This window comes from Pocillopora verrucosa, chromosome 3 (assembly GCF_036669915.1).
Source record: "Pocillopora verrucosa isolate sample1 chromosome 3, ASM3666991v2, whole genome shotgun sequence".
Taxonomy (NCBI): domain Eukaryota; kingdom Metazoa; phylum Cnidaria; class Anthozoa; order Scleractinia; family Pocilloporidae; genus Pocillopora; species Pocillopora verrucosa.
The window spans coordinates 10,435,872-10,448,909 of record NC_089314.1 but is presented as its reverse complement, the minus strand read 5'-3'; the positions used below and the strand labels follow the sequence as shown (position 1 = coordinate 10,448,909).

The window sequence follows — 13,038 nt, the reverse complement described above, 5'->3', positions numbered from 1 at the left end:
TTATCAAAATAAGACAGAGGAACAAATGGTCCAGTTCCTGCACAAGAATATAGATCTTGTTTGATTTGTGCATATGAAAAACAAAGAGCCTTAGAGCAGCAAAGAGTATTCTTCCAGTGGATGTGAGAATACATGCACTCATATTGCTACTTTAGATATTATCAAAATATAAATTATCAGCAAGTACTACCACAGGCATTTGCCAAGTCATTGAAAATAGAGGAAACAGTGACAAGAGTCTGCCTGTGCCCAATTTCAAGCAATGCTTGCTCTAAAAAAAGTCAAAATTGCCTTTGACCGATTGTAAGAAAATATAAATGAGCCAAGTAACCCAATGAGAGCATCAAGAATCTTTTCTTGTGAGAAGTGACAAATTACACTTCCCTCTGTTACTATATTCAGGTGATTGATGTATTGAAGATCTCCAACAATTAAAATTTGTGCTGGACATAATCTCTGATTGCTAAATCAACATCAGCTACTCTATGCAATAAAAACAAGTTTTACAACCACATTAAAATCAAGCCAAAGTGCAAAAAGTGCCTGTAGCCAGAAAAAAAAAGAATATATATATACACACTTAAGTTAAAGAATTAAAGAGGACGCATCAATTCTCTGTGACTGAGTTTTGTGCCTAAGCGCTTGTCAGACAGAAAAGTTCTGTCTGACAGGCGCTTAGGTGCGAAATTCAGAGTCACAAAGAATTGATGTGTCCTCTTTAATTCTTTAACTTATGTATACTTAGCTCTGCTACCACAGCATTGAGCACTTTATGCCAAGGTAGACTCTACCCCCACATTTACATATATATATATATATATATATTGTTTTTCTAAAACTATAAGCTAAAACACCAGAAATGGAAGTGGAAGTTTAGCTCAATGTGTGTAATTTGTCTCCCATTCAAGACTTGAAAAACTAATGTATGACTCCCAAAATATCTGAAAAAAATCAGCTATTCTATGTCCAATATTTATCTAATGGTTTGACAACAGGAATATTTTAAAAAATTTGCAAAATCAAAAAAACTAAACAAAAAGGCAAAATTAATACAACCCCAAAGTACTTGAACCTTTGTATCTGGACTTCATTGGCAAATGGGCTCAGAAATTTTAGCTGTTCATCTTAGTACCAAAGTAGCAGTTTTTTGGACTTGTACCTCCAAAATGGTCACAACTTCATTAAATGCATGTGATGACAAACACACAAGAACAAAGGTCATGAACTTAAAAGGTGAGAGTGATTATTTTGCAACTTTTTAGTTTAAGGCAAGAGATTCAGCACCACAAAATTGTCTCTTTTCACTGCAAGCAGAAGAGGTGAAGCAATAGATATTTAGACCATACCAATCCATTCAGTCTCCAAGTCAACTTAGTCTAGTATCCTGCTAACCATACAAGGATACTCTGCAATAATTTTTTTTTTGCAATCCACTGTTGCTCAGAGTACTTTAGGCTGCTGATGAGATATCCCTTCTGGGTATCCAACTCTACTGAGGCAGAGAACTGTACAAAAAAAAAAAAAAATGAGCAAATTAATTTGTTGTTGGAGAACAGTAAATTTTTGCAACTACAAAGTTGCAAAATATTTGTAAGCAAACTGTGCATAAGAAGTAAAAACACAATAATGGTGATCGTTAATGATGTATTTTCACCAAACTGCATATGTACTTATCAAGAAAAGAAATCATACCTCTATGCACTTCAGTTTTAGTTCAGTATTCATGAATAAATAAGGATTGCTTGTAGACTTAAAAAACAAAACAAAGAAAAGTTTCTTACCCTCGATGGTAGTTGGAATTTTGAAAGCCATTCAGGAGGAACCTGTAGGTAAATATTTGTTTTCAAAAAAATTAAACTGTCTGATAACATCCTATCAATTCACTAATTTTTTAATTTACCAGATTTAAAAATTGGGTTTACTTTGTTTTATGCATGGTGCAAGTAAATACATATCTAATATATTTCAATAAAAATAAAGCAAATCTCGCCATTTTTGTAGGTGCAATCCCCGAGATTTGTCATCTTTAACTGACCAACTGGCATCTTGTGTGTTTTCCTTTAGGATATAATCGAAAGAAAGTAATCGATAATGTACTCTTCACCATCCTGCTAAGTTTAATATACAAGAACTTACTTAGACAGTGCTCAGTTCTGTCGCCAGAGATCCTTGGGCGATTTACCCTTTTCTTTCGGTGCCAATGTCACCTCTAAATTTTCATAATCGCTGATGTTATCTGAATCATCAATCGACGTTTGAACCGTCTTATGCATCTATCATTGGCCATCCCCTGGGGGGGGGGACCCCGGGCAAATTCAACGTTGAATGGGGACTTATACGGGGATTTGAACGATTAACTTACCCTGGAGGCGGGGGAAATGAGGGAGGTTTGTTTTCCAAAAGCTTTGCACCGCGGGGAAAACAGGGGACTTTGCAAACGAAACAGGTCAGTTTCAAGTTGTCTTAAATGAAGAAATATGAAGACCGCTGTGCAGAAGAACGTGGTCCACCTTTCTCCTCGTGTTTGCGATGGCGACCTCGGCAGATGGCGCAGGTATTGTAAATTTGCATTGTTACGAACATGTAAGCACTATTAAAACATGACATTTCGTTAAGGGTATAAAGTACTGTTTTCTTGTCAGGTTTCAAGCTGCTCAAGGTGATTCCCCTCAGGGAGGGGAACTTTGATTCCTCTGTGTCCCCACCTAGGAGGGGGAAAATAAGAACTTTGACAGGGTCCTTTACAAAGTCCCCACCCTTGCCCGGGGTCCCCCCCCAAGGGGATGGCCGATGATAGGTGCATTACTCGAAGGACTTGATTCTGCACGCTGAAAGAGTGAGAGCCAGAAAATCAGCTTAAGTGGATACAAACAAAGACATAGACATAAAAATATCAGTTCATCTTTTCAAGAAAAAGATTAAGAATTCAGAGTGAGAGATCCTAAAATCAGAGAATCTTGAAATAAGTTAAATCCATCTTGCGCAAATGCAGTATTCGAACTGTAACCGTCTCTATCTCTCGGCGCCAAAATTTGATCACGTGACTTTAGTTGCGAAACCGCTGAGACTCAACAAGACTCGGGAGAAGAGGCGAACCATTCATGCGTCAAATTCTCTGGTGGGAAAATTAATTATCGTACCGACGAAGAACTCGTGTCATCTCTAGGTTCAACGTTCATTGCAATCAATTTCTTGAGCTTTAGACGCTCTTTTATAATAGGGATGTAGTGCCTTGGTACGTCTGCATCTTGGGCGATGGCAAGGAGATCTTGGCCATCGCAACTGTCTTTTTCTGCAAGATAAGATACGAACAAAGATCAATGGAGCGGTCGAGTTTGTGAATGTAAAGTTGCAGTAAAATACGTTGTTAAGAAATTTCTTTTGCCTACCTTTCCTTTCTTAAGTCTCATTCCATGCGACTTTAGCCAAGAAACAGCCTCTTCAGTGACGAATTCGCTGCTATAATTCATTATTGTTTCCAACGCACGTGGTCTAGGTTCGACTAATGCCATCACAGGCAGCTCACGCTCACGTCTCGAGAAAAAGCCAACGATTAATTCGTTGTGTGACTCAGTGTTCAGTAACGAGAGGAACCATTGAAAATTTGAACACTTTATAAGGAATAGTATAGGGAACGAAATATGGTCGAAAAAAGAAAATTATTTTTATATTTTCTTTTTTCTTCAAAAATTGCACCTCGTTGGGGCCAAATTGGTCAATCCTACTTGGCTCTTGGAACGGCCAAATTGAGAAAAAGTTCCAAAGTAGAATTCATAGTTCCATAGTAGAATTCAATTCAGATTTTGGAGGGGTCGAAATGGTACCTGTCCCGCCCGTTTTGGCTCAAATAGTCCAAAACGAACCTTGATGGGCCAAACTGGACCTCGAGAAATTGGGGCCAATTTGGCTTTTGGGGTCAATTTGGCTCTTTTCATTTTACAGTGTAATAAATCCTGCCAGCGATAACCAAGAAAGATGTAGTCCTTTAGGTCTACGGGGATTTGCCTGTATGGGCGTTCCAAGTCTTTCTTGAAAATGTAACAGCCAGGGCCCTTAGCTAAGATAGGGTCTACGAAATCTGCGGAACGAAGGAGAGTTAGGCAAACTCCGGAAGTTTGCAGTATGCACAAATATGTTCTGCACCCTGTTGTTGAGGCGAGCTGCTGCAGGAGCCGTTACGGTTCCACTCATGGCAATAATTCTGCCGCCGGTTGCTATTGTGTGCGGTGGAATGGTTTTTGTTGTGGTTGGCAGTGAGAAGTTTCGTGGAAAGACGGTTTAACTCTAATATTGAAGCGTTCGATTTCGCTGAAATTGTCGCCCCAATTGGTGCGTCCGGCGTGGAGGGATAAAACAGCGTGCCATTGATATTGGACGCGAGGCGCATGAGGAACATCAGTGTTGTTGCATTAAGGCTTGTGTGCATGGGTGAGGTTTGTGAAGTCAAATTATCCAGATATCCGTAAACGAACACTGGGGCCAAAAGAACTCTACTTTTTTATTCCTGAGAGACCGAATGGACTGAATAAATTATTTTAATACTATTGTTATTATCATTATTAATGTTATTATTATTTATTTAAATTTAAAGTTTTATTTATCATTTTTATTATCACCACTACGAGATAATACCATCACACATGGTGGAACTGTCATGTTGCTGAAATAAGTAAAAAAGTTGCAAGTCGATTATATTTTCTTAAACAACTGAAGAGAGCGAATATTCCCACCAAAGATCTGCTAATCTTTTACAGGACTTGTATCCGCCCAGTAATGGAATACGCATGCCCGGTGTTTTACAAGGCGCTTCCTGCATATTTATCTGTTGAGTTAGAAAAGCTACAGAAACGTGCCATGCGAATTATTTTCTTCGACGCATTAAATCAAGCTAACTTGGAGACGCTCTCCCAACGCAGGCAGTCTATCACAACTAAGCTTCTTGATTCCATCACCTGTAACTCAGACCATAAACTGTATAAGCTCCTGCCTCCCCAGAACAACTGTGAACTCAATTTGAGACGAAAGAGGAAATTCAATGTTCCTCTGGCTAAGACGAAGAGACTCATGAATACATTCATATATAGTAATTGTAGTTAATCTGTGTACATTTTTCTTATACTTTTCTCATACTTTTATTAGATTTTACTATTATAACGATTAATCTAATTCAGCTTTTGGCTGCGATTTTAATCAGAATAAAATATCTACTACTATTTATTGAGATTGCTCCAACAGACCATCTTGTTGGAAAGGTTTGGGAGGAAAACGCTTTTGGTCAATCTCCCCAATTTGTTACGATGTTTTTTGGAAAGAACGTCACAGAAAGCACAAAAAGGAATAAGTTCATCGACAACTGTCGATAGCTGGGGCTGGATTTTCAGAGACCTAAAAGGCCACTGGTTTTTCAGAAGATACACCACAAAGCGCAGCATTCGATTTTCGTTTTCCGAGACCCTCCTACTGAAAATAACAGCAGACCATCCTGGTTAGAAGGATAAGACAAAACTTCAAGGAACACGTCAGTTGCTAAATAAAAATACCAGAAGACTTCCATTTAACTCTCCATGGGAAAGAGGTTATGCCAGTACCTCCGGCCAGAGATCTCGGGAAAATATTGTACTCTACTCCAAATTATAATGGGCATGTCACCGAAGTTGTGTCAAAATACACTGCCAGCCTTTGTAAGATAAATCGAGTGAAACAAATCCTTTATGAGCGGTCTCTGATAAAAATTGTAAATGCTTTAGCTTTTTGTAGGCTGAATTATTGACCATCTGTATGGTGTAACACGTCAAAGAAGAACATCACAAAATTACATAACGTGCAAAACTTTGCCGCACGCCTGGTAACTAACATTAAGAAATACGATCATATGACGCCAGCTTTGGAACAGTTGGACTGGCTCCCAGTGCGTCAGATTAAGAGATGCTGCTATGGCTTTTTGGTGCCTCAAAGGTCTAGCTCCATCGTACTTGAGCGACAGGTTTATCATACCATCAGACATCCACGGCCGCAACACAAGAAATAAGAATCTGTTGCAGATTCCGTAGTACTGTTCATCTACAGGTCCCCGCAGTTCCTTGTATGGAGCAGTTACAGAGTGGAACAATCTGCCCGAGAGCGTTAGATATATTGACTCTTTTCCAAGTTTTAAACTAGTTTTAAAGAATATTTTAAAGGAGTACTGATACAGTTTTTAAATATAATTATCATATGCACCATGACATTACTATAATTTTTTTCTTCTTTTGATATCATTTTTTACATTGTAATTTAATTCTGAATAGCCTCAATAGGAGAGTATAATAAAGAATATTTTGAGTTTCTTCCGTGGAAATAAGGATCGACTAAAGTTTGTGTTCTCCTCACATAGTGAAATTTTTCGTTTCTCAACGCAGAAGGATTTTACAAAGCGTCTGTTAGAATGAAGTAAGGTGTTCCATACTCCTCAGCATGGTGAAATTTCTCATTTCTCAACGCAGAAGGATTTTACAAAGCGTCTGTTAAAATGAAGTAAGGATTTCCACACTCCTCACATGGTAAAATTTCTCATTTTTCAACGCAGAAGGATTTTACAAAGCGTCTGTCAGAATGAAGTAAGGAGTTCCACACTCCTCACATGGTGAAATTTTTCATTTTTAAACGCAGAAGGATTTTACAAAGCGTCTGTCACGATGAAGTAAAGAGTTCCACACTCATCACATGGTGAAATTTTTCATTTTTCAACGCAGAAGTATTTTACAAAGCGTCTGTCAGAATGAAGAAAGATGTTCCATACTCCTCAGCATGGTGAAATTTCTCATTTCTCAACGCAGAAAGATTTTACAAAGCGTCTGTCAGAATGAAGTAAGGAGTTCCATACTCCTCACATGGTGAAATTTCTCATTTTTCAACGCAGAAGGATTTTACAAAGCGTCTGTTAAAATGAAGTAAGGATTTCCACACTCCTCACATGGTGAAATTTCTCATTTTTCAACGCAGAAGGATTTTACAAAGCGTCTGTCAGAATGAAGTAAGGTGTTCTACACTCCTCACATGGTGAAATTCTCATTTTTCAACGCAGAAGGATTTTACAAAGCGTCTGTCAGAATGAAGTAAGGTGTTCCACACTCCTCAGCATGGTGAAATTTCTCATTTCTCAACGCAGAAGGATTTTACAAAGCGTCTGTCAGAATGAAGTAAGGTGTTCCACAGCATGGTGAAATTTCTCATTTCTCAACGCAGAAAGATTTTACAAAGCGTCTGTCAGAATGAAGTAAGGAGTTCCACACTCCTCACATGGTGAAATTTTTCATTTTTCAACGCAGAAAGATTTCACAAAGCGTCTGTCAGAATGAAGTAAGGAGTTCCATTCTCCTCACATGGTGAAATTCCTCATTTTTCAACGCAGAAGGATTTTACAAAGCGTCTGTTAAAATAAAGTAAGGAGTTCCACACTCCTCACATAGTTAAATTTCTCATTTTTCAACGCAGAAGGATTTTACAAAGCGTCTGTCAGAATGAAGTAAGGTGTTCCACACTCCTCAGCATGGTGAAATTTCTCATTTCTCAACGCAGAAAGATTTTACAAAGCGTCTGTCAGAATGAAGTAAGGAGTTCCACACTCCTCACATGGTGAAATTTTTCATTTTTCAACGCAGAAAGATTTTACAAAACGTCTGTCAGAATGAAGTAAGGAGTTCCATACTCCTCAGCATGGTGAAATTTTTCATTTTTCAACGCAGAAGGATTTTACAAAGCGTCTGTCAGAATGAAGTAAGGAGTTCCATACTCCTCACATGGTGAAATTCCTCATTTTTCAACGCAGAAGGATTTTACAAAACGTCTGTTAAAATGAAGTAAGGATTTCCACACTCCTCACATGGTGAAATTCTCATTTTTCAACGCAGAAGGATTTTACAAAGCGTCTGTCAGAATGAAGTAAGGATTTCCACACTCCTCACATGGTGAAATTCCTCATTTTTCAACGCAGAAGGATTTTACAAAGCGTCTGTTAAAATGAAGTAAGGATTTCCATACTCCTCACATGGTGAAATTCCTCATTTTTCAACGCAGAAGGATTTTACAAAACGTCTGTTAAAATGAAGTAAGGAGTTCCATACTCCTCACATGGTGAAATTCCTCATTTTTCAACGCAGAAGGATTTTACAAAACGTCTGTCAGAATGAAGTAAGGAGTTCCATACTCCTCACATGGTGAATTTCCTCATTTTTCAACGCAGAAGGATTTTACAAAACGTCTGTTAAAATGAAGTAAGGATTTCCACACTCCTCACATGGTGAAATTCTCATTTTTCAACGCAGAAGGATTTTACAAAGCGTCTGTTAAAATGAAGTAAGGATTTCCATACTCCTCACATGGTGAAATTTCTCATTTCTCAACGCAGAAAGATTTTACAAAGCGTCTGTCAGAATGAAGTAAGGAGTTCCATACTCCTCAGCATGGTGAAATTTCTCATTTCTCAACGCAGAAAGATTTTACAAAGCGTCTGTCAGAATGAAGAAAGATGTTCCATACTCCTCAGCATGGTGAAATTTCTCATTTCTCAACGCAGAAAGATTTTACAAAGCGTCTGTCAGAATGAAGTAAGGAGTTCCATACTCCTCACATGGTGAAATTTCTCATTTTTCAACGCAGAAGGATTTTACAAAGCGTCTGTCAGAATGAAGTAAGGAGTTCCATACTCCTCAGCATGGTGAAATTTTTCATTTTTCAACGCAGAAAGATTTTACAAAGCGTCTGTCAGAATGAAGTAAGGAGTTCCATACTCCTCACATGGTGAAATTTCTCATTTTTCAACGCAGAAGGATTTTACAAAGCGTCTGTCAGAATGAAGTAAGATGTTCCATACTCCTCACATGGTGAAATTTCTCATTTTTCAACGCAGAAGGATTTTACAAAGCGTCTGTTAGAATGAAGTACGGTGTTCCACACTTTGAAGCGGACATGTGATCGATGATACATACCCAGACAAGGAATTTTCCCTTTGTTTGGAAATATATATATTTTTTCCTCAGTGTATTCTTACTAAGTGAAATAATAAATCTTTTTTTCATTCACGTCTTTTAATCAGAATTTTGAGTTTTCCGTATCGACGTATTACTATTGCCTGTTTTCAATACGCAGTCCGTAAGCAACTATAATTATAAAATGGAAAATACCCATAACACATCTTGTTGATCTGTATCGAATGTAGTACTGAAAAAATCTACATAGCCTTTCATTAGAGAGATACAAGTTACCCCTATTATTCTATTATTTGAATCATTTTTGTCATTATCTTTTATTCATCTGTTTATCAATTAATTATGTATTTCTTTCCCTTTTTTTTCGCTGAATTACGAATCGGTTAACAGTTTTGAAACTCGACAAGACTCTTTGCTCCTCACAGTGCCTCATTCAACTAAGTACTTTAGAGGCTCGACGGTCGAGTCAAGATATTTGGACCAACATGTCCCTGCCTTACGAGCACCAATACAATTGGTTGCCTTAAGGTGAACAAAAATAGGTTCTAGGAATGAAAAAGACGAACATCTCACCGCTTGATGTGCTGCAAAACAACAAATCGCCAAAATATGATGAACAAAGACAGTTCCTTTGGAAATAGGTCGCGAGGAGTCTTAAAGATTGGAAATGATTGCTCGTGGCGCCCTAAATAAAAACAAATTTTATAACTAAATTTGACTTTTTTCAACTCCTACTGAATAACATTCTTTGAATATTGTTTTTCCGAAAGATGCATTTTGAGGAAGGAAATTTCTGCGCAAGAATCCATGACAATAGGGGAAAATAAGAATTTAAAAAGGTTAGGGGAACAGAAGAAATGCGGAGGGTGAAGAAAGAATATGGGTGAAAACACGATGAAAGTTGCCTTTGGTTTAAATTTTGTACATTTTGATTTTACACATCAAATTGTGTTTATGTCTGTTTTTGATTCTTACTGATACTGGGGATATGCTTGACTTAATTTCTTAATTTTTTAGGAATTTTAAAGAGAAAGTATAGAGGCTTGTAATGCCCGTAAAACTATGAAGAATTTAAAGGACAATTGGCTCGATCGTCAGAGGAATGGTACGAGACTAGCCTGGACCTCCTTGGAAGGAAATTTTCCTTCATCACCAAACAACCGAGAAGAAAGCTTGCACAGATTGAATACCCTTGTAAGGAGGTTGAGAAGAACCGATATGCTGGACGAGTTTTACTCAGTGATCAGAGAACAGCTAGAAGAAGGTGTGGTAGAACGAGCACCTGCTGAGGTTACAGGAAGAGAGTTTTATGACAACGTCGCGTCGTTGTGAAAGAAGATGCTGAGACGAAAAAATTCAGAGTCGTGTACGACGCATCTGTACGTGCACAAGAAAAAGCCCCGTCGTTGAACGATTGCCCACACGCCGGGCCTCCTTTGCAAACAAGCTGTGAAGTGTCATTGTTCGTAACCAATTTCATCCTGTAGCAGTTGCTGGAGACCTACGTCGTGCATTCTTTTAGGCACGAATACGACATACAGCCTTTGACGTGGCAGGTGTAGATCTTGCCGGACCGGTGAAGTACCGTAACAAGCATAAAGAGGAACTTAACTCAATATTTGCCTAGCAAGTTTTGATGGTCGCAGGGAAAGGTTAAATTAGTCGCAAACAACCTTGTGCACTGTAAGAGCATAAATATTAAATGATGGCGGCAAATTTTCAGAAGGAAGGCCTGTTGATCATATTTTGTGAGCAAACCTTAGTCGGAACTGCAATAATTCTTGCAGAGTGTAAACGTGATTTTTTTGGAGATAACACCGAAACAAACATTTATTTTAACTTGTTTGTGTGTGCCTTTAAGCTACGCGGTATGTCTGCAATGGCCAGAATGCCAAGTTGTATTCTTTAATTTTTAAGGCATCTTTCGAACGCCTTTGTTTACTTTGTTGGTCCGGCTAGCTTTACGACTGATCACGTTTATGCAACGTTTTAGGACAACTTGGGATTTATTTTCCATCTAATTGTTACAAAAACTTAAACTAATAAGCGTAGAAGATAAACAAACGAAGTTTGAACGGTCAAAGAGATATTTTAGTCAATTTTCAAGATTATGCAAATGAGCTTTGACATGTGCGTCATTGAGTACACACATGGATTTGCGTTGTTTCTAAGATGTTGGTGGATGAAAGCTACAGATATACCCGCGGGTTTGAGGAAATCAGTCACTTCATTGGTGTGTAAACTATCCACCAATATACTTTTTAAGTTATTATTTATAAGAATTATTTCTTATAAATTGGAGAATTTTTGATATGCAAATAAAGGTCGAAGGGAAGGGTCTCTTCTGATCACGCTGGTATGAGTACGTTTTCAAGTGAAGTTTCCATATTTTGTCTGTGAACTCATTGAATGCATCTTGCAACTTGTAGCAAGATAGAATTCCGTGACCTAAACTATTGCAGTCGCAGCACCGGTCCACCCTCGACAAAAGCTGTGAAATTTACAATTTCGAGCGTTGTCTACACGGGGGGTCTAGCTTAAAATCAATTTTGGCTTGTGGCGACACGAAAAAAAAAGGGAATTGGAGAACAACCAGACTATTTTTGAAACATGTGTCCTAAATCCTTTCGTGGGCAAAAAATAAAGGGAAACTTTTTTTCACGGGAAGTTGGGAGTACCGCTCTTAGCGAGAGCGGCAATTAATATTGTTTGATCTATTTTCAATAGTTCACTCGTCAACCAGTTCCGATGTTGTTTATGCCTCGTTACCGCGCGCCACATGGGGGAGTGTAGCCAACCATTTCGTTGTTGTTGCGTCACTGAGAGACCGGAAACACGTGAGTAAGGAACCGGAAACCCGTGATTATGATCTTTGTTTTGTTAGAGAAAAAGGTCGTCTCACATGTTCAGCTCGTTGGTTGACATGCAAATGTGACTGCGGAAATCTGTTTCTTTAGCTTTTAAAAAGGTAAATTATTTCGAAACGAGTGTTGGCGAGTTTCCGAGACTTCTCATCAATTTTGTATCATACAATTTTCGATAATTCTGGGGAAGGACCATTGCATGTTTCTTGGAAAGTGGTTGGAAAGTTGTGGTAGATAATTAATTAATCAATGTATTTTTAATTTCTATTATAATTAGTATTATTATTGTATTAATCTTTTTATTTTTTAACCTGTTGTGGAAAACCCGTAAATTAGCCCTACGGCTAGGTGTTTCGCCCACGTTAAATATGGCTACGGTTATCCTTTTCCTTAACCGAGCTCTGTTGAGGGAAACCCCTTCGAAAATCCGTGGCCAACCGAATGAGAATCACCACACTAGGTAAAAAGCAAAACAACACGGTATAACCCAAAACTTGCAACTGCAAACACCTGACTGACGGAGCCTTGTAACCAGCAACTGCCTGGAAAAAATCACTGGCCCCGCCAGCAAGGGTGGCCACAAAAGACGTCAAGCAAACCAAACCCTAAGTAATTACAGAGCCTAAAACTCGCGACTGCAAAACACCCGACCGACGGAGCATTGTGGCCAGCATCTGCCTGGAAAAAACCATTGGCCCCTCCAGGAAGGGTGGCCAGCAAAGACATGAAGCAAAACAGAACCTACGTAATTGCAGAACCTAAAACTTGCTACTGCAAAACACGCGACTGACAGAACCTTCTGGCCGGAAAATGCCTCGGAAAAGTAAATGACCTCTCCTTTATTCAATTCTTCATCGCCACATGACCCATCTTGCCTACGGGCAAATAACTGACATCAGTGTTGTAAACGAACATTTCGTGTGCATCGACTTTCATACGGCACTTGGATTCACTACCAGCTAGTTCAATAATAATATTTGTGTTTCTTTATTTATCTCGTTGCATTGCTGTTGTCACAATGAAATTGCAACTGTTAGTATTTTTAGTTACTTGAGGGCAGGGGGAAATTGATGGCTCGTGGGATGGATTTTCGGAAACCTAGGTTGGGAAAATACACGGTCCCTTCAAGCTTGTGTTAATGCCAGTATCTGCCAGAGGTTTCGCACTGTTTAGGCAACAGGATATCAGTCACTGAGTTCAGGAAGAGC

The 13,038-nt window shown here is 38.6% G+C and overlaps 1 long non-coding RNA gene across 2 annotated transcripts; it reads right to left on the bottom strand.

Annotated features, from left to right (window-relative positions):
• Positions 1–702: 702 nt before the first annotated feature.
• LOC131794668 (uncharacterized) lies at positions 703–2,388 on the bottom strand. Of its 2 annotated transcripts, none has more exons than XR_010717081.1 (3): positions 2,363–2,388; positions 1,782–2,058; positions 703–1,505 (listed from the first exon to the last, which is right to left on the bottom strand). It is a non-coding gene; the product is annotated as an uncharacterized lncRNA (long non-coding RNA). The 2 variants fall into 2 exon arrangements; XR_010717080.1 differs by lacking the exon at positions 2,363–2,388 and adding an exon at positions 2,137–2,352.
• Between the last annotated feature and the right edge of the window lie 10,650 nt (positions 2,389–13,038).